Source organism: Rattus norvegicus, chromosome 19 (assembly GCF_021556685.1).
Source record: "Rattus norvegicus strain SHRSP/BbbUtx chromosome 19, alternate assembly SHRSP_T2T, whole genome shotgun sequence".
Taxonomy (NCBI): Eukaryota; Metazoa; Chordata; class Mammalia; order Rodentia; family Muridae; genus Rattus; species Rattus norvegicus.
This window is the reverse complement of record NC_141552.1, coordinates 16,080,614-16,099,701: the sequence shown is the minus strand read 5'-3', so window position 1 is coordinate 16,099,701 and position 19,088 is coordinate 16,080,614. Positions and strand designations below refer to the sequence as shown.

Here is a 19,088-nt window from a genome sequence, read left to right as displayed (position 1 = left end):
ATGTGACAAGAGGGATGGTGAATGGTACCTTGTGATAAGAATCAAGGTTTCCTCTGTGGTATTTAGGTCTATACTGACCCTGTGCAACAGCTTCAAGAACCCAGTTCTGGTTTTCCTTGGGATTCCCGTGATGATGCACTCAGACAGGATTGGAAACAACCAAAACGGTGGTCAGACTTGATTTATAAAATGTAGGTAACATTGCAAACTTATGTTGTAGGATATTTGATCATATTGTCATCCCCAATATTGTGTTATTTACTTAGAAAAATACCTTCTGACTGTGTACTTCAGTACTAGCACCAATATTTAACCCTAGAGCTATTTTTGTTTGTTTGTTTGTTTTTTGTTTTTGTTTTTGGATGAACAAGTACTTTCCTATTTTGTGGCCCAGCCCTAGCTCTTACTTCTTTGCACAGTCATAGAGAGATCAAACATATACTCAGACAAAGCCAGGGGAGTGTATAAAAGGGCCTAAGGCAATACCACATAATGACATTGAAAGTGGGCTCTCTTCTTGATCCACGCCTCCAGCTCTCCTGACATCTACATGAATTATAACTCCTAATGCAGTGTAAATGATGTCTGCGCTATTGCTGAAGGAATCATGAGAATAACAACTGTAAACATTCCACCATGGATAGAATTTGTGGAAAGAGGTGACTGGCAGCCAACAAGAGGGCTCTACAGTTAAAGGGGCTTGCTGTCAAGTCTGATGAGCTTGACTCAATCCCCAGGACCCACGTGGTAAAAAGGAGAGAACCAAGGGCCAAGCTGTCCTCTGGCTTCCACTCATGTGCTTACATGTATGTGAGTATATATGTATATGTCTGTATGTACGTGTGGATATGAATGTGTGTATGCATGTATGTGTATACGTGTATATGTATATGTGTGTATATGTCTGTCTATATGTGTGTATAGGTGTATTTGTATGTGTGTATATGTATTGTATTTGTGTGTATGTGTGTATGTGTGTGTGTATGTGTGTATGCATGTAGGTGTGTATATATGTGTGTGTGAGCATGAATGTATATAGTCATGTATATGCATGTGTTTTCAGGTACGTGTATTCGTGTATATGTACGAATGTATGTGTGTATATGTATGTATGGACACACAAACACACACAATGTTAAAACATAAAAAGCTCCTTGGAGTATTCATAATGCCTGGATAAGTGGTGACCATGTGGGGGAAACACATGTCCATGTAAGCACACCTGTTCACATGCACTGAGCAATGCCCAGCCTGGTCTTGAGCTCACTACCTGCCCAACGATGAGTTTCTGCCCACCTGGTCTTCTCAGAGCCAGGCGACGATTGTTCCTGCCATGCCAGTTCTGTTCCAGTTTCTCATGCCACAAACCTTCTAGCTTGAATCTCACCTACTGACGCAGGAACCTAACAGCCTCCAACCCAGTGAAGTAAGTAAACTTCTTCCTGACATCCTCAGGCTTGGTGTCCCCCATGAGTCACAGGGAGGAAGGATGGCATGCACCAAGGAGAAGGGCCATGGGCAAGGAAGAAAGGATCATAAGTCAGTCATCACTGACACCAGCAAAGTGTGTGCTTCAGAGCAGGCTCTGCTCATTCTTGTCCCAGTGGCAGGACTTAAGAGTGGTGCATACCTGTCACCCAGCACTCAGAGACGTCTGAGGCATGAGAACCAGGAGTTTATGGCCATCTTAACTAATGGTGAGATCAGAGACAGCCTGGGCTGCATGAGACTCAGTCTCAAAGCAGGCAAGAAGGAACTTGCTATATTTGAGCAAGGAAGCTGGAATCCTCCTGGGTTCTAAACATTCACTGCAATACAGAAAGATGCTAGGGCTAGTGTGGCAGAAAGTAGGAGACAGAGAAGCCAGGTTAACCCTCCCTAATCTTCTCATGCTGTGTGAGCTATGAGTAGATGGTGCCCTATACACTGTGGACAGGATGGTCTCTCAGACGGTTCAGAAAGCCATGGAGGACTCCTGCAATTCTCCACTTGGGTGTCACTTGAGTCTTATATGTGTGTGTTTACAAGCCAAAATATAAGATCCATAGGTGACTGTGTAAATTCAACATGGTCCAGCCATGTGCTGGAATATTATTCAGCCTTACATAGAATTCAGATTCTGACCCTTGAACAGGAATGAGAATGGTAGCCATTCTCCTAAGTCAGACCTCCAGGCAGTGCAAAGACAAACTAACTCTGTATGACACCACTGAGGGCGGGAGTGTCACCAGTTATATAAAGACAGAAAGCAGGAAGGTTTACAGAGCCCCAGGGGTGACATGGAGTGGGGAGGTTGGAGGGTAGGTGTGTAAGTGGGACTGAGGCTCAGAGGAATCAGACATGGCTGCAGAATATGCATGTGGCTGCCTCCCATACCTGTGGGTGCTGCCTCCTCAGAAAGGCAAATACAGCAAAAGAAATGAACAGAGGGGACAGGCTCTGACCTCCTGTAGACACACACAAATGACGTGACAGAATATGCACACTGCTGCCTTGCTGCAGGAGCAGTTGAGCATCCAGAAGGGTTGAAAGAGGCTGGAAGGGCTGAGCATGGCACTGAGTTCAAGGACATAGCTTTAGGTCCTGGGGAACCTACGGTGCCCAGGCCCCATCCTGCTGATACTGAGGGACACAGCTGACATTCAGGGTGATGGCTGGGCTGGGCTGGGGAATAGGTGTCCACTCTCACCTGCTCCAGCTTGAAGGTGCTCTGGATGAAGTAGAACTGCAACTACTTGTTGGATTCATTGATGCAAATCAGCTGGAAGCTATTCTGTTCAAAGTCCTCAAATCTGAATATGGCCAAGACACCAATGGGCAAGCACTGGGAGACAAGGTATGGTTATAGTCGGGGTCTCCTGGAAGGACTAGCCCTCCTGAGAGGAGTTGCAGCAGAGGGGGTGTGTTTTCCTGACCAGTTTGGTACCCAGTGTTTTTTTGCCAAGGGTTCCTTTATTACTTCTTGATGGAACCAGGCCTGCACATATCCAGTAAGCATTGGGGTGGAACCTAGGCTTGGTGCCCACATGCTGGCATCGTTGAGTGTGAAGTCTAGCCTATCACAATTCCAGACACCGAGTGCAGATGCCTGGGTTCCTATAGAATGGTGGTTCTTACCCTTCCTAACACTGTGACACTTTATTTCAGTTCCTCATGTTGTGATCCCAACATAAACTTATTGGAGAGCTACTTCATGAGTGTAACTTTGTTACTGTGAGGAACTGTAATGTAAATGTCTGGTGTGCAGGAGTGCTGATGTAGAACCCACAGATTGAGAGCAGCTGCTGTAGAGGATCAGAGTCCTCTGCCAGCCCTGGTGTTTGCAGAGATCCCGTGGGTTCCCAGTCTCCATGGCTTTTCCCAAGGACAGGGTTTATAATGGCCGTCTCAGGGCCCGGAATCTCACAGAAACAGCCTCTCCCTTGTCCTTCCTGTTGAGGAGAGCGTGGTTGGTCCTCAGCACAGTCCAGTCAAACAGGGCTCTGTATAGACACTTGGCCAGGGGTCTCCTGCAGTTATGGCCTCTGGACAGAGGGGTTTCTTACCTGGGTGGGGCAACTGTGCCAGGTACAGACTGTGATGCTCAGAGTCAAGACCTCATTTTGTCTTATTTTCATAGACAAAGTTGCCCAGGCTGGCCTCGAACTTGCCGTGTAGCCAAGGATAATTAAACAACTGATCCTACTGCCTCTACCCCCCATGGGCTGAGATTGCAGATGAGTGTCACCAGAGCTGGCTTGTCACAGCTGCTATACGGCTCTAAGTCAGGGGCCTCATGTGCAGGAGTGTTATGACTGTGCCATCCCCACCCCGCAACCAGGGTTTTCACCTTTCTCCTACTGAAGTCTGCTTAATCCTACTCTGGCCCCAGGACACAGCAGCTGTGGGAGACTCAAAGCCTGGGGCTTCAGCTCAGCATGGGTACACAGCATGGCATGCAGGATGTATGGTTGTGAAAAAGCCAAGGAAGTGCTTCTCAGCTCACCCCCTGCAGGAGTGTCTAGTCCATCCTTCTCCCCATGGACACAGACATCTGCTTCCAACTGCCCGACATGTCTCTCTGGTTTTGACTTTCCTGGATGCCATGTCAATGCCACCACACAGAGTGCTGCCTCTACTGGGGACACTCACACAACCTCTCTGGGGGACATCTGAGCCAAACAGGGATTGGGTGCACTGCAGAGAGGTCAAGTCATGTCGTGAAGTACCTTGTCCCACAAAGGCTCACTGTTCAGGTAGTTGACTGGAAAAGTAAGGGGATCCTGGGCAGGGTCCCCATTGGGAGTGTCCCACACCCTGCTATCAGGTCTATTCCTGGTGCCATGCAAATTCAATTTGCAAGACCCAATGCTCTGGAAATGTCAAGAGCTAACGGAAATGTACCAGGAAGTGCACACCACAGCAAAGGGAGAGGATGGCACAGAGACCTATGCTATGGGTTAAGGGGCACGGAAAGGCCACCTCGAGCACAGGGGTCAGTCACCTCTTTCACAAACAAGGCAAAAGGTCAATGCTCTCAGCTCTGGGAGCCTAAAGGGCTCTGTGGCTCCTAAGCCCTGCAGCTGTAGCCAGAAGCAGCACTGAACAGGATGTAAATGCTGAGGATGGCGATGTCAATAAAACTTTATTTACAAAACCAAATTGGTGGTGGTGCTGGTGGTGGTGGTGGTGGTGGTGGTAGTGGTGGTGGTGGTGGTGGTGGTGGTGGTGGTGGTGGTGGTGGTGGTGGTGGTGGTGGTGGTTGCGGACTGGTTCATTTCAAAGCATGCTGGAGTGGCATGGCCACTGAGCATCCGGAAACACAGAAAGGAATGCGACCGGACGCAGGGCTCCCAACACCCTAGACGTCGACCTATGGCACTGGAACAGGGTCCCTGAAGGTAAGTCTGGACAGTCAGATAAGGTAAGTACATTTTATTACAAGGAAATGGGACAAGATAAATCTTCTCTTCATCTCGCTATGCTTAAGCATCTTTAAGAGTGCAGGGAATTCATGTCTATCAGTCTGGTTTAGAAAAGTGTTTAGAGACAGCAAGAGTAAACTCCATGGTTCCCTGACGAGGGTTCCAGGGATTCTGATATCTGGGTCAAAGTGAAAGTTAAGGTGAAAAAGGCTGTCAGGCAGGGCAAAAAGATTCCAATTTCTGGGCTCTTTGGGCTGTAATTTTTACTGTGTTCAAGGCCATGAATGCAGACAGGGTAATAACGAATACAGAACAAGAAGCTAGAGCTTCATTAAGACAAAACGAAAGTAAAAGTTTTGCCCTCTGCACCACTGCCTGAAGCAGGTTTTTCTAAGTCGTTTCCCGAGGATGGCATGTTGACCATTAGATTCACACGATGATAATGACGAATTCACCTGCTTTTTCTTTTCCTATAATTAGGCCAGCATCGATTCAAGGTTTGGCCCAACCGACTTATTATAAAGGATGATACTGGTTGGTTGAAAAAGGTAGTAGCTTTCTATGAACCATGTATTAAGTTTTTATGTATATTAAAATTAACATTGGAAAGAACAATGGTAGGAGAGGAAGCTGGAGGACAACTGCTGCAAATGCTTGCTTTTGAAAATGCTAATGAAGAGTACAGGAGAGCATTATTACCTATAAAGGAGGCTGGGGATATTAATGCTTATATGAAGGCATGCAAGGGTATCTTTTCTGAAAATGGAAAGATGCATATTTGGCATGTATTGATCCAGATAGAGTTATTAAATTATATGTTTAAATACTCTTGAATATCCTACAGGCACTTTCGCTCAGGATGAGTTGCCTTTAGAGTAGGTTTATATTAAATACAACTTTAACCAAACATTAACAAATATGAGGAACAAATTTCTTTAATTGTTCAGCAAGGCATACAAAGACCTGTTACTCTGTGGGGATATGATTGTGCTGCTATTGTTTTCCCATTAAGCAAAGATAAAGTGGAATATTTAATGCAGAAGTCTGAGGTTTTTCAATTAGCCATGATTTCTTACACTGGAAATATTGAATTTCATCCTCCCCATAGTAAATTGTGGGATTGCTTTAAAAAACAACAAAAAAAATTTGATAAATACACTAATTTCTGTTGATCCATTACCATCAGCCTTTACTGTGTTTACAGATGGCTCTAAGACCAAGATGGCTTATTGGACCAAAGATTAATTTTGGGGACAAGAATCTTCTTTTGGGTCAGTACAACAAAATGAATTATTAGCGGTAATTAATGTATTCCAGGATTTTACTCATGATGAAAAATATTATAGCTGAGTCAGCTATAGGAGTTGTAGGAGTAGTACAGAATACTGCGACTGCTGTTGTTTCTACATCTAAGCCTATATTAAATGTTATTCTCACATATTAAAGGACTATTGTTATTATGAAACTCTAGAATATGCATTACACATACTAGATCACATTCAAAATTTCCAGAATCTTTAACACTTGGCAATCATATGGTAGATCAATTAGTGGCATTTGCTACCCCAGAAGAACACAGTCATAATCATGCCAATACAGTATATTTACATATTAAATATAAGCTTCCCTATTCTCAAGCCAAACAAATTATTGCTAATTGTCCTATGTGTCAGTCTTCACGTATAAAATGTGTTCCATCTCAAATTAATCCCAGAAGGATGCAACTTAATACATCGTGTCAGATCGATATAACCCATATTTCTGAGTTTGGTCGCCTTTCACATATAGATGTAAGCATAGACAATTTTTCAAAATTTGTGTGGGCTACACCATTGCCAGGAGTACGCACTGCTCATGTTATACAGCATCTATTGGAAAATTTTGCTGTTATGGGACTGCCTTCTAAAATTAAAATTGATAATGGACCAACATATATTTCTTATCAATATAAACAATTTTGTCAACGATATCATATTGTACATATTACTGGTACAGAACACAATACACAAGGACAAGCTTTTGTTGAAAGAATTCACCATACCCTGAAAAGACAAATTATAAAATTAAAAAGGGGGAAAAGAGATGGCCTTATGCAACCTGAATGGAGTTTGCAGACCAGTCCCAGAGCTATATGGCACAAGCATTATACGTTATTAATTTTCTTAATTTACCACAAGGTGAAGTTATATCAAGAGCAGATAGACACTTTGTTGAACTTCCCCCAGAAGGCATGGAACAGACAGTATGGATAAAAATTGCCCGGGATGCTGAATGGCAGGAAGGGACATCATTGTATATAGGGGAGAGGGTTTTGTCTCATTACAGGATGGGAGACTATTCTGATTACCCGGGAGATGGATCCAAGCACAGAATAATAAGAACTGCTCCCTACCCTCAAAGGAATCCAGTTAAACCAGCTACATTCTCTCCTGATGGATGTTCTCAGGAGATGAGGAGGTGTCCTCCATTACTGAGGCCCTGGCTTCTCTTAGTGTCCACAAACAACCATGGATAAGGATCTGTGCAGTGACAACCCTATTACCTATGTGGGGTCAGGTGAAGCGATTAAGCACTGAAAGGAATAATTTGTCCCCTTCAGGAAAGTCCTTTACTGCTGAGCACTTATTCTTAGCAATGTGTGTTTTACTCATGGTTTCTTCTGCTGCACCCAATGCCAGTTATCGGGCTTATATTGCTTATCATGATGAAATCCTACTACTTTTCTGTTAGTAAATATATGGATAATGAAACAGAACATGATTGGAAGTTAATTCAAGCCTATTTAGAGGGTAATGAAAGTGCTTCAAAAGTAATTAATGCCTTGAAATATGATGTTCGAATGTCTTTTGGTAAACAGCTAGAAGATACTACCCCTATGGAAATAGCGAAATTATTGGCTGATCAATTGACAGGATTAGATCCCAAGGCTTGACTTCAAAGGATTTTCCATAGCATTGGAGGAGCTAGTTTTGCCATAATCTTATGTACATTATGTATTATGTTGCTTTATTTTTACATGACTAAACCCCTACAAGGACCTTTAGCTATGTTATGTAAAGTGTTACTTTAAAACAAAAGAAAAAAGAAGGAATTGTTAAGACATAGAGATGCAGCTGCCAGGCAGGGTCAAGAAAGGCCTGGTGACAGATTCAAGTAGGGGCTGGAATGCCGCCCTGGAGAAGAAAATGTTTTTCTCACTTGGCCTTAAATTATGTTCTGCTGTGTCCCGTTTCTGTGGAAGTGGTTCTTACGCTCTCTTGGTAATGGTGAGTATATTTTGATTATAATAAGAGAGGTTATTTGTTATATGAATATTTTTAGAAGAAGCTTTTGTTTATTCATCTTTCTTTGTTTAATCTTCCCTCATTGTTCCTGGTATCCTGGGAATAATGATCTTATGGTATCTTGACAAAATGAAAATTGTAGTAATGCATATTCCTAGCTATATAAGGATTAATAAAGCTTGCAACTGTGTGCAGTTGCTTCTGCCTTTGCTGTGCACCCCCTGTGTCCTGGGGGTATGCGACCATACCCAGGGCCCCCAACTCACTACACATTGACAATGGGTCACCCCACAAAACACAGAAGCATCTACCTTAGTCAAAAATGGACATTTTATTGAATGCATACACTAACACTGATTGATCACATCCATAGCTAATATACTAGGGGCAGATCCGTGGCCCAAAATACATTCCTCTAAACCTATAAAGCGAAAGAAAGAAAGAAAGAAAGAAAGAAAGAAAGAAAGAAAGAAAGAAAGAAAGAAAAAAAGAAAGGAAGGAAGGAAGGAAGGAAGGAAAGAAGAAGAAAAAACACAAAAAACTTAAGCTTCTCATAGGAACTTCGCAAGAAGTGTTGTCTGGTGGTCATTTCTGATAAGGCCATTTTAGATAGAACAGTGCATAGTGACCCTTAATGTGATGGGCCCTATATAAAGCTTTTTGCAATATTGGAATTTTAACAAACCTCATCCAGAACATACAGAAGAGTCAAGGATGTCTTTGCTCTCTATCAGGTTATTTTTCTGTGTCCTTGATTGTCAGGCATAGAACAGCAACAATCTGAAATAGCTGGTAGACATGGAACAAAGTGGCTAAAACTATAGTTGTGGGTTGCACACCTCAACTGTCAATGGCTAATGCTGTCCTCAGAGACCTCGGAGGCCCCTCTTGTAAGACTATCTATTGGAAAGTGGAAGCAGGTTTATCTGAGTTCAAAGTGAACCGGGCCAGCCAGGGAGAGGGCAACATGGGATACTTGAGACCCTGTCTAAAACCAGCACAAAAACCAACCCTTCATTCAAAGCATCATCTATTAATTCTTTATTATTTACCACTTTCTCCCTACCAGCCTTTCAGTCTGGAATGGTAGAAAAGGACTGGGAATGTTCCTTCTATTCTAAGGACCTTGATCTCTCTTTCCTTAGGTCCACATTAAGAACACATGCAAATGGATATCACCATCTGAACAACTTAGTATCATCTACTCAGTATATCTAGCCTAATACTGTGCTATGACAATCTCAAGCTTCCTTGAGTTTTGCTGACCTAGCAAGAAGTATGAAGTACTGAGGACACCCCAGTGATCCTTTCAAGGGGTTAGAAGAAAGCTGTGAGAGATGCTCCACTTCTTTTTCCTTAGATTAACTTACATTGACACAATGTGGGTGGACTGTTTAACCAGACCTGTTTCTCACAACCCCACCTTTCTGAGTTCAGACCATAGCAGAATTCATGCCCCACCACCCTAGATATTGAGTTTAGTGATATGTAATTATTATTTAAACCTATGCATTAAATTTTGTCATTTTGTTAATTTTTGTGGTTTTCACAGTCTTCTTTGATTAACTTTCCTAGTTTTATTAATTTATCCCCTGTGTTCTCTGGTATTTTGTCCTTCCCTTCAAACTAAAGTATTTCTTTTAGGATCCTCTACAGAGCTGTCTTACTGGTTATACGTATTTTGTTAAATTTATTTTTAGTGTGCATTAGTCAGCACAGTAGCTGGGCAGCTGCCTGTCCTCCATGGTACCAGATCTACTTTCCAAACAATAACGCTAACTCTTACAGGCTGTGTAGCACCTTGGCTGCTCTTTGTTCCCTTGGACAGCCCTCAGGACCAGGCCCTCCTCTCCCTTAACCATGGCTGCTTTCCTCTTCCTCTCTCCTCTCCATCACACAAGTTCTTCCTTTATTCTCTGGCAGCTTCTTCCTCCTTCTTCCCTCCTCATGATCCTCTCTAGCAAAGCCCTCAAAGCTCACCTCCCCCATCTCTCTGCTGTGCAGCTGTTGGCTGTTGGCTTCTTTATAATCACAGTTAACTGGGAGCAAGGTCAGTTATTTGGGGTTAACCAGTCTTGAGTTCTACAAATTAGCATTAAAATACAAGCAGCATTAGGCCAATCCACCACAGGGATTTTTGTTTGTTTGTTTGTTTGGCTTGGTTTAATTTTCATTTACCTTCTTACTTGTTATTTTATTTTTGGCTATTTTTTATTAATTGGTTATTTTATTTATTTACATTTCAACTGTTGTTCGGCTTTCCAGACTCCCCTCATCAAATTTACATCCCATTTCTGCTCAGCTTTGCCTATGTGACAGTGCTCCCCCACCCACACATATCCATCCCCACCTCACACCTCTAGGATCTGCATTTGGTGGGGCTACAGGCCTCACCTTGAACCATAGAGCATCCTTGCATACACTTTGGCTGGCAGTTTGGCCCCTGGGAGCTTGGGGATTAGGGAAAGAAGATCTGTTCAGATATTAAAGCCAATGATTGCTGCATTCTCTTCTTTTTCTGGTTATAGGTGAAATTATGTTTGTGTGCTTCTCTTTTTTTAAATTATTGAGAGAAGATTAATTTCTTGGTTTTTCTTGGGTATAGTTTAGTTCATTGTCTTGGAGTTTTCCTCCTATTAGCCTCTGTTGTGCTTTCTTACAGAAAAGAATTGTTTAAGTTTGGTTTTGTCATGAAATATCCTGGTTCCTCCTTTTATGGTGATTGAGGATTATGCTGGATATAGGAGCCTGTGTCTGCATTACATCTGCCCAAGATTTTCTGACTTTTAGAATCTCTGTTGAGAAGTCTGGTGTAATTCAGATACGTCTGAATTTATTTGTTACTAGATATTTATACCTTACCCCTTTTAATGTTCTTTCTTGATCTGTGCATTTAGCGTTTTAATAATTATGTGAATGGAGGAATTTTTCTGGTACAATTAGTTTGATGTTCTGTAGGCTTGTTGTACCTTTATGGCCTTTTCTTTCTTTACCTTATGGAAGTTTGCTGCTATGATTTGTTGAAGGTGTTTACTGGATCTATGAACTAGAAATCTTAATTCTCTTCTCTATCTATTATCCTTAGGTTTCAACATTTAATTGTGTCCTGAAATTCATGGATGTTTTGGATTCAATAAACCATACATGTTTATCTGAGATGGGTGTTTTGTGCTTTGTGGGATGACCTACCTCCTTGACCCCAGGCTGCATGAAGACTCTCAGCTGACAATGGGGACATAAATTATGAGTATGTGTAGCAAGACCCAGGCCTCTTCCAGGTTCTTAGATAGTAACTGAGAACCTCAAATACAGTAGTAATGTGATAGTGTGGTGTGAATCTAGTTACTATTCTCTATTTTGATATAGATGACTCTTTTTGTGTCATGGTCAGCTTATAATGACTAGAAGACCTAAGCTTGAGAATAACCAAAGACTACCTTGCTTCTCTAGCAGCTGAGCTTTTGAAAGTCCTGGTGTGACAGCAAATTTTGGTGGACATTCTGGATTATTCCTTCTGTACTTTAACTCTCTGTGTCACTTCCACCATCAGTAAGTTAGTTCAATTCCATAAATTGGAAATCCATCACCTGGAAGAAATACTCTTTTTTTTAAAGATTTATTTATTTATTTATTTATTTATTTATTTATTTATTTATTATATACAAGTACACCGTGACTGTCTTCAGACACACCAGAAGAGGGCATCATATCTCATTACAGATGGTTGTGAGCCACCATGTGGTTGCTGGGATTTGAAGTCAGGACCTCTGGAAGAGCTGTCAGTGCTCTTAACCACTAAGCCATCTCTTTAGCCCAAGAAATACTTTCTGAATATGATCTGAGATTGGCCATGGAAAAAGGGTAGCTTGAACTGTCCCACCTAGGTTCTGGGCCTGCACAGGCCTGCTCTCCAAAAGAAACCTGTGTTCACAGCTGTTGGCTGGCTAAGAAAGATTTCACGAGACGTGATACACAGCCCTCGGACTTCTGCTTCAGTCATCTGCACAGTTTTTCCCGGACCATATCCTCATACCTCCAGCAGGTGGGTGATGAAGCTGTCCACTCTCAGCTCCCCTTCAGCCATCTTGTGGCCACCAGACTCTCCTCCCTGCAGCAGGAACAAGGGCTTCTCCATGGTGGCTGCAGCAGCAGTGGTGGTTTGGCATTCTCACCTAGGAGGCCCTATGCCTTTCTACCCCAGTTCCAACTCACCTCAGGCCCGGGCCTTCCCCCCATCCACTTCCCATGGAGCAGGGAGAGCAGCACCCACTAGAAATAAAAGGGAAGCCCTTGGTCCTGCCAAAAGTGAACCCCCAGTGAAAGGGATTGTTGGGGGGGGAGGACGGTAATGGGAGGAGGATGGGGAGGGGACACCAATAGAGAAGGGGAGAGGGAGGGGCTAGGGGGATGTTTGCCTGGAAACCCAGAAAGATAATAACAATTGAAATGTAAATAAGAAATATCCATTTAATAAAGATGGAGAAAAAAAGAGAAAAGTGTCACACATTTAAAACAGAAGAATATGGACCCTAATTTTAAACCACAGCTCTGTCAATTAACTATATCTTTAAGGAAGCTCAGAAAATCAGGCCAAACAATATTTTCTCGGTTTATGTATCTGTAATGTCGCATAAATAATAATGTCCGTTTCTTGCTATTGTGGAGGGAATTAAATAGTTAATATGTAATCATGGAAATTTTGAAGTACCATCCATTTTTCTGTTCATTAAATCAATCTTCCTCATTTCATTGATCAAGTATGTATGTTTTCTTTTCATAATTACATGTATAATAAAACCAGCATAAAAACCTTGAGAATTGTATAAGCTTTCACTTTTAACAAATTAAATTAGTTTTTCTTTGTCTGCTGAACATTTAAATGTTCTTTATATGTCCCAATGCGAGTTTATTAGGTACCTATAAACTTTAAACTCTTTGCCTGAGAGCATGAGTACTATTTAATTATATAGTAACTACACTCAGGCTGTCTTTGTATTAGAACCAATTATATCAGACTCTAAGAAAAATTACTTTTGCTTAAAAGTTTGTGTGTGTATGAGTGTGAGTGTCTCTGTGTGTGTGAGTGTGTTTTTTTGAGTGTGTGTGTGTGTGTGTGTGTGTGTGTGTGTGTGTGTGTGCAGCACATGACCAAACAACTTTCAGGAGCCATTTCTCTCCTTCTGTCATGTGGGTCCCAGGATGTAACCCAGATGTTTGACTTTGGCAATAAATAATATTACCAACTAAATAAATAAATAAACAAACAAAAAACAAGCCACCAATCAACTTTAAAAGTAAAGGCCAGAAGTTCACAGAATAGTAGCATTGGCCTTACCATATCCTTTCTTTGGGGATGGGAAAATTAATGTTCTGAAATCCATGACTTTCAGGAATTGTGATATTCATGGAAATTCAATTCCTTTGCAGATGCTCCAGTTGTTGTGGCCAATTGCTAGAAAGGTCAGCTTAAGCTTGCAGGACCCCCACCATCCCTCCCCCCGCCTCCACAGAAAGCTCAAAAGACACTGCCCAGAACTTACTCCACATTCCCCAGAACCACTTTCTTTGTCCATCATTTCTGTGAGACGAAAAGTCAGACTCCTTCACCCTAGTCTCTCCACAATGGACATCCCCCCTCCCAAAACACTTCTAAGACTGGAAAACATGTCTTAGGATGTATCTGCCAGACTCGGACTGAGACAAACTAGGGCACTGGTTGTCACTACAACATTGGTGACATAGCAGAGGACGCCAAGAACTCTCCAGGAGACAATAGATTGTCCAAGAAGGGACAGCTGATGTCATGGGGAGCAGACTTTGCCTCCCTGCTAATGTTCTCCCTGTACTGAGCATAAGCAGAGGTGTCCTTTCCAGGAGACTTTCCCGGGGCAGAGCCACTGAGCATCTCCTGCTTCCAAAGCCAAATTTTCCTCAAGGGTTGATTATAAAAACCTTAGTAATTCCTATGCATCTAAATGAATGCTTCCTTCCAAATCCTGCCCAAAAATGTCTCATCCTAACTCAAATTATCCTCCTTCACCAATATTAGCCATTAAAAATTCCTGAGAAATAATACCAGTTTGAATATGCACTCAAAATGTTCTCCTGTCTTATTATGTACAGGTGCTTGAAATCACATCAAGAAATAGCCTGCATGGAAGGTTGCAACATGGGTGTGTGTTAGGGGAACACTCATGAAGCCTTGTGCTTAGCATTCAACGGTTGCCACAAAATTCCTTAGGAGGAAGACTTGAAATCATTATGGTGCTAGAAACAGTGTGGAGGCCAGTTGGCAGAGGAAAGTGAAACATTAGAGCCACCAGAGAAGGCTCCTGTTGGGCCCTACCTTGGTGTTTCCCTCCCCCCTCGCTGAGCCTTTCAGCCTGCTATAGCAAGAAATTGTTTACACCTTTGACAGCTGCTCTTAGCCCCTGATTTGGGGTGGGATTTTCCATGGCACCCTTCCTCCCCACTGAGCTTTCCTGCTTCTTGTTTTTAAGAAGCTATTTATGCCCCTGATTGGGCTGGAACTTTCACCACACAGACTTGTCCTATTTTCCTGGTTGGGGATTTTCACCTGCCTTGTTGATTTTCCACGGCTTTTGCCTCTGGTACATAAGAGATCTCAGTAAAGCCTTGGTGGCACTCGCTAAAAAGGGGTGACCCGTGTACGTGTTTTCTTTCAACCCCACAAACCTACACCCGATATTCACACACTGTTGGCGCAGGCACTGACAATATGTATCACAATAGAAACTAGTAACTAGATTTAACCAAACTATCCCATTAATGCTGTATTTCATGGTATTTTTTTTTTGCTCTCCTAGAACCTGGAAGAGGCTTGGGGTTTTCTAATCCTACTCATAATTTATTATCCTTCCCAACACTATGTGCTTTGTTCTGTTAATGCTAACAGCGGCATCCAATACCTAGGATATTTTCTACTGACATGTGTGACGTGAGACAAAACAGTCCCTGTCATCCCTCACCTGAATAAACTTCCTTAGAGGACAGTGTAGTTGGAGGGTCCTTCTTTCCTCTCCAAGATCGAGAAACATTTCCAGTCTTCAGACAAGTGTGTCAGCCATTGTCCAGTGACTGTCTTGAGATGTCCACATTGTCAGCTGAGTGTCGTCATCCAGCCTGCCCTGTAATTGTTGTAGACGATTAATAGGGTTCCAGCCCTAGGATTTAATTCAGTGCTACAGTACTTGCCAAACATGCTCAAAGCCCTAGCTGCCACCCTAGTCCTGTGTGCTCTAGAGAAAGAAAATAAAGAACCACATTGTCTACCAAGTTTCTCCTCCAATAGAAGGAGAATCTGCATCGGGTCTTTTAAGTAACTCTAAGCCCCAGGTTCCCCACAGCTCCCTCCGTCGATTGCACTATTGGTGCATTTTCAGTAATGCTCACTTTATTTTTGGTGTGCAAAGAATATGCACCATGTCAGTAAAGTGTGTGTGTGTGTGTGTGTGTGTGTTCATCCATGAATTCACTATAAACTTTTATCAAATGACCCAGAAGACCGTGGAGAAACCTGTCGATGTGCATGCAGAATTATGTTACTACTGTTCCATGGAATCTTGCAGGGAACACTGAAATAGTGGGCTGCTTTAATAGAGCCTAAAACCAGGCTATGCATGGTTTTCTGTGAGATTGTGATGTGCAACACCACAACAGAGATCAGCAGAAGCTTCATTTATTCCATGCTGCTGTTACCAAGTGAGGCAAAGCTTCATCCCATAGAGAGTCTGTAGGATCTGATCAAGGGCAATAAACTCAGGGTTGAAATCAAGCCTTTAGAAACAAAGAGAAAAATACAAAGTCAAGGAAAGCAAGAGCTGTGTTTTCTTCCTCTTTTTTTTTTTTTGAGAAGATCCACAAGAGAGACAACCCCTTCCTCTAACTAACAATGCAGAAGAGAGACAATACATAAATTAAAAATCAGAAATGAAATGAGGGACATAACAATAGACACCGAGCAAATTCCAAAATCATTAGTTCTTACTCCCGAGGACTTTACGCCAGAAAACTGGAATATTTCTTCGATATTGTTGATTTTGTAGACAGATAACAATTACCAAAGTTAAATCCAGATCTGGGAAGGTATTTGAATAATACCCCTAAGAAAATAGATACACTCATTAAAGGTTACATACATTATATATTATATTGCTTTCTTTTTGCACGATTAAACCCCTTTGAGGACATTTAGGTATGTTATAGAAAGTGTTACTTTTAAAACAAAAGAACAAAGAAAGAAATTGTGGAGTCACTGAGATACACTTCCCAGACAGGATCAAGGAAAGACGGCTGAGAGATGCAAGCAGGGGCTGGAATGCTGCCCTTGAGAAGAAAATATTTTCTCACTTTACCTCACACTATGTTGTACTGTGTCCTATGTTTGTGGATGCGGCTCTCATGCTCTCTGGCATATGACAAGTATATTGTGATACTAGGAAGAAGGGTGGTTTGCTATACAGATATTTTAAGAAGAAGCCTTTGCTTAGTCTTACTTCTTTGCCTAGTCTTGCCTCAGTCGTTCCTGGTATCATGGGAATAACGCTCTTATTATATCTTGCCAAAAGGGAAAGTGAGGTAATGCATATTCATGCCTATATAAGGGTTAATAAACTTGCAGCTGCATGCAGTTGCATCTGCCTTTGCTCTGCATCCCCTGTGTCCTGGTTATTTGTGACCGTACCTGGGCCCCCAACGCACTAGATATTGACAAGCATCACCCTTTTCAGTGTTAGGTATATATTTTTTTGAAATCTATGATGTGGAGGCGTATTACAGCAACAATATGAAATAGCAGGCTAGCATGTATGAAAATTGCTGTGTTTAAGCTAGGTGTGGGGACAAGTCCTCAAAAGGAGCTGTTAAGATCGGAAACAAATAATGCGTTTGTTGCTGGAATTGAGTTGCCTCAGCTGTGTTGCTCTGCCTGCTCAGTGTCCATTCAACCTCACTCTGTTTCTACAGAGGAACTCAAGGTTTGCCCCAGCCGCCTGTGAGCTGTGATATGGGCAGAGAAAGGCCAGGACACAGTGCTGGTTTTCCACTACTCAGTTATGCTGAAATTTCCACTACTGTACCTGTATACACAAGTACAGTGTGGTCAGTTATTATAGATATTTGTCATTTCTTACAGAGGGCAACTATGATTGACTACACCCAATTCTATAAAAAACAAAACTCAGGAAACAAGGCCCTTGGCAGCAATGAATCAAGAAATATCTAGGATGGTGGGGCATGAATTCTGCCAAGCAATGAACTCAGATAGGTGGGGTTGTGAGGAAGATGGATGGTTGAATAGCCCAATAGATTCATGTCGTATCATCTTGATTTAATCTAAGGACAAAGAAGTGCAGTATCTCTGATGGCTTTCTTCTAACCCCTTGAAAGGTTCACTGGGGTTTGACCTCAGTTCTTCATACTTCTTGCTGGGACAGCAACACTCAGGGAAGCTTGAGATTGCCATAGGCACAGTATTAGGCTAGAAATGCTGAGTAGGTGATACTAAGTTGTTCAGATGGTGATACCCATTTCATTTGTTCTTAACGTGAACCTAAGGAAAGACAGATCAAGGTCCTTAGAATACAAAGATCATTTCCAGTTTTTTTCTACCTTTCCTGAATGAAAGACTGGTTGGCAAAGAATGGTAAAAATTCAAGAATTGGTAGATGATGCTTTGAATGAAGGGTGGGTTTCTGTGCTGGTTTTAGACAGGTTCTCAATTACCCCATCTTGTTCTCTAAGTTGCTCGTCAGGTTCACTTTGAGCTCAAATAAAGCTGCTTCCACTTTCCAACAGGTAGTCTTACAAAGGGGCCTCCAAGGACTGTGAGGACAGCATTAGCCAATGAGAATTGAGGTGTGTAACCCACAACTATAGCTTTATCTGAAAGACCCTCAGACAGAGGAGACTCTCACACCAGTCCTTAGGACAATCACCACCCCATGAACACACAGGACTCAGTCTTGATGTAAAAACAAGAGGTTTACTTTGGGATACCATGCACTGGGGCTCGACACGGTCCTCACGCAGGAGGGATGTGAGGAGCCTCGAACAACAGAAATGTACAGCTTAAACAGTCATTTACGATCACACAGTTTCATTAGCTCAGCTATTTCGGTGCCAAGGATAACTAGGCAGATGTTTCTCGTCCTGGGATAAGGCCGTAACCACATCAATGTAGCTATTTCAGTAGGAAGGACATCTGACTTGATATATGTTTTCTTATCCTGGGGTTCCCAGGACAAGGACCAAGGATATCTGTCTTGGCAGGTGTTTCTCTTCTAGAGTACCCAGGAAAAGGTATAGCTATGTCGGCCTATAGCACAGCTGCATTCAGTACCAAGGATATCTCACTTCTATAGTGGTCAGTCAGCTTCCCAGAGATGTTTCCTGTCTTGTAATTGCCCTGCAGTAAATATGTTCTATACCCTCCGTTCTTATGGTCGGGCAGCTTCATAGAGAGTGGGTGGGAATGTGCTTTCTGTACTTTCTGGTCTATTGTCTAACGTCTAGGGGCTAAGCGAGGGCCAGCTTAAAAGATTCTCATTCTTAAGAAATGGCTGTACTGATATCAAACGGGGATCTTTCATATCCACTTTCTTCCAAGTCTACCAGCCATCTCAGATTGTTGCTGTAATATGCCTGACAATCAAGGACACAGAAAAATAACTTGATACACAGCAAGGATATGGCAATCATATCCTGTGTCGTTATGTATGTTCTGGATGAGGTTGGTTAAAATGACAATATTTCACAAAGCTTTATATAGGACCCATCAAATTAAGGGTCACTATGCACTGTCATAGCTAAAATGGCCTAGTCAGAAGTGACCACTGGATCACTCTTCTGTAACTTCACATCAGAGGCTTGTGCTTTTTGT

General features: G+C 42.3%; 1 protein-coding gene across 5 annotated transcripts in view; it reads right to left on the bottom strand.

The window, feature by feature from the left end:
- Nucleotides 1–19,088, bottom strand: part of LOC147998875 (disks large homolog 5-like) — a 42,623-nt gene that overhangs the window by 6,903 nt on the left and 16,632 nt on the right. For all 5 annotated transcript variants that reach the window (XM_087595947.1, XM_087595950.1, XM_087595946.1 and 2 more), the window contains exon 2: nt 15,178–15,336. The gene's annotated coding sequence lies outside the window, so the exon portion shown is untranslated. The remainder of the gene's footprint in view (nt 1–15,177; nt 15,337–19,088) is intronic.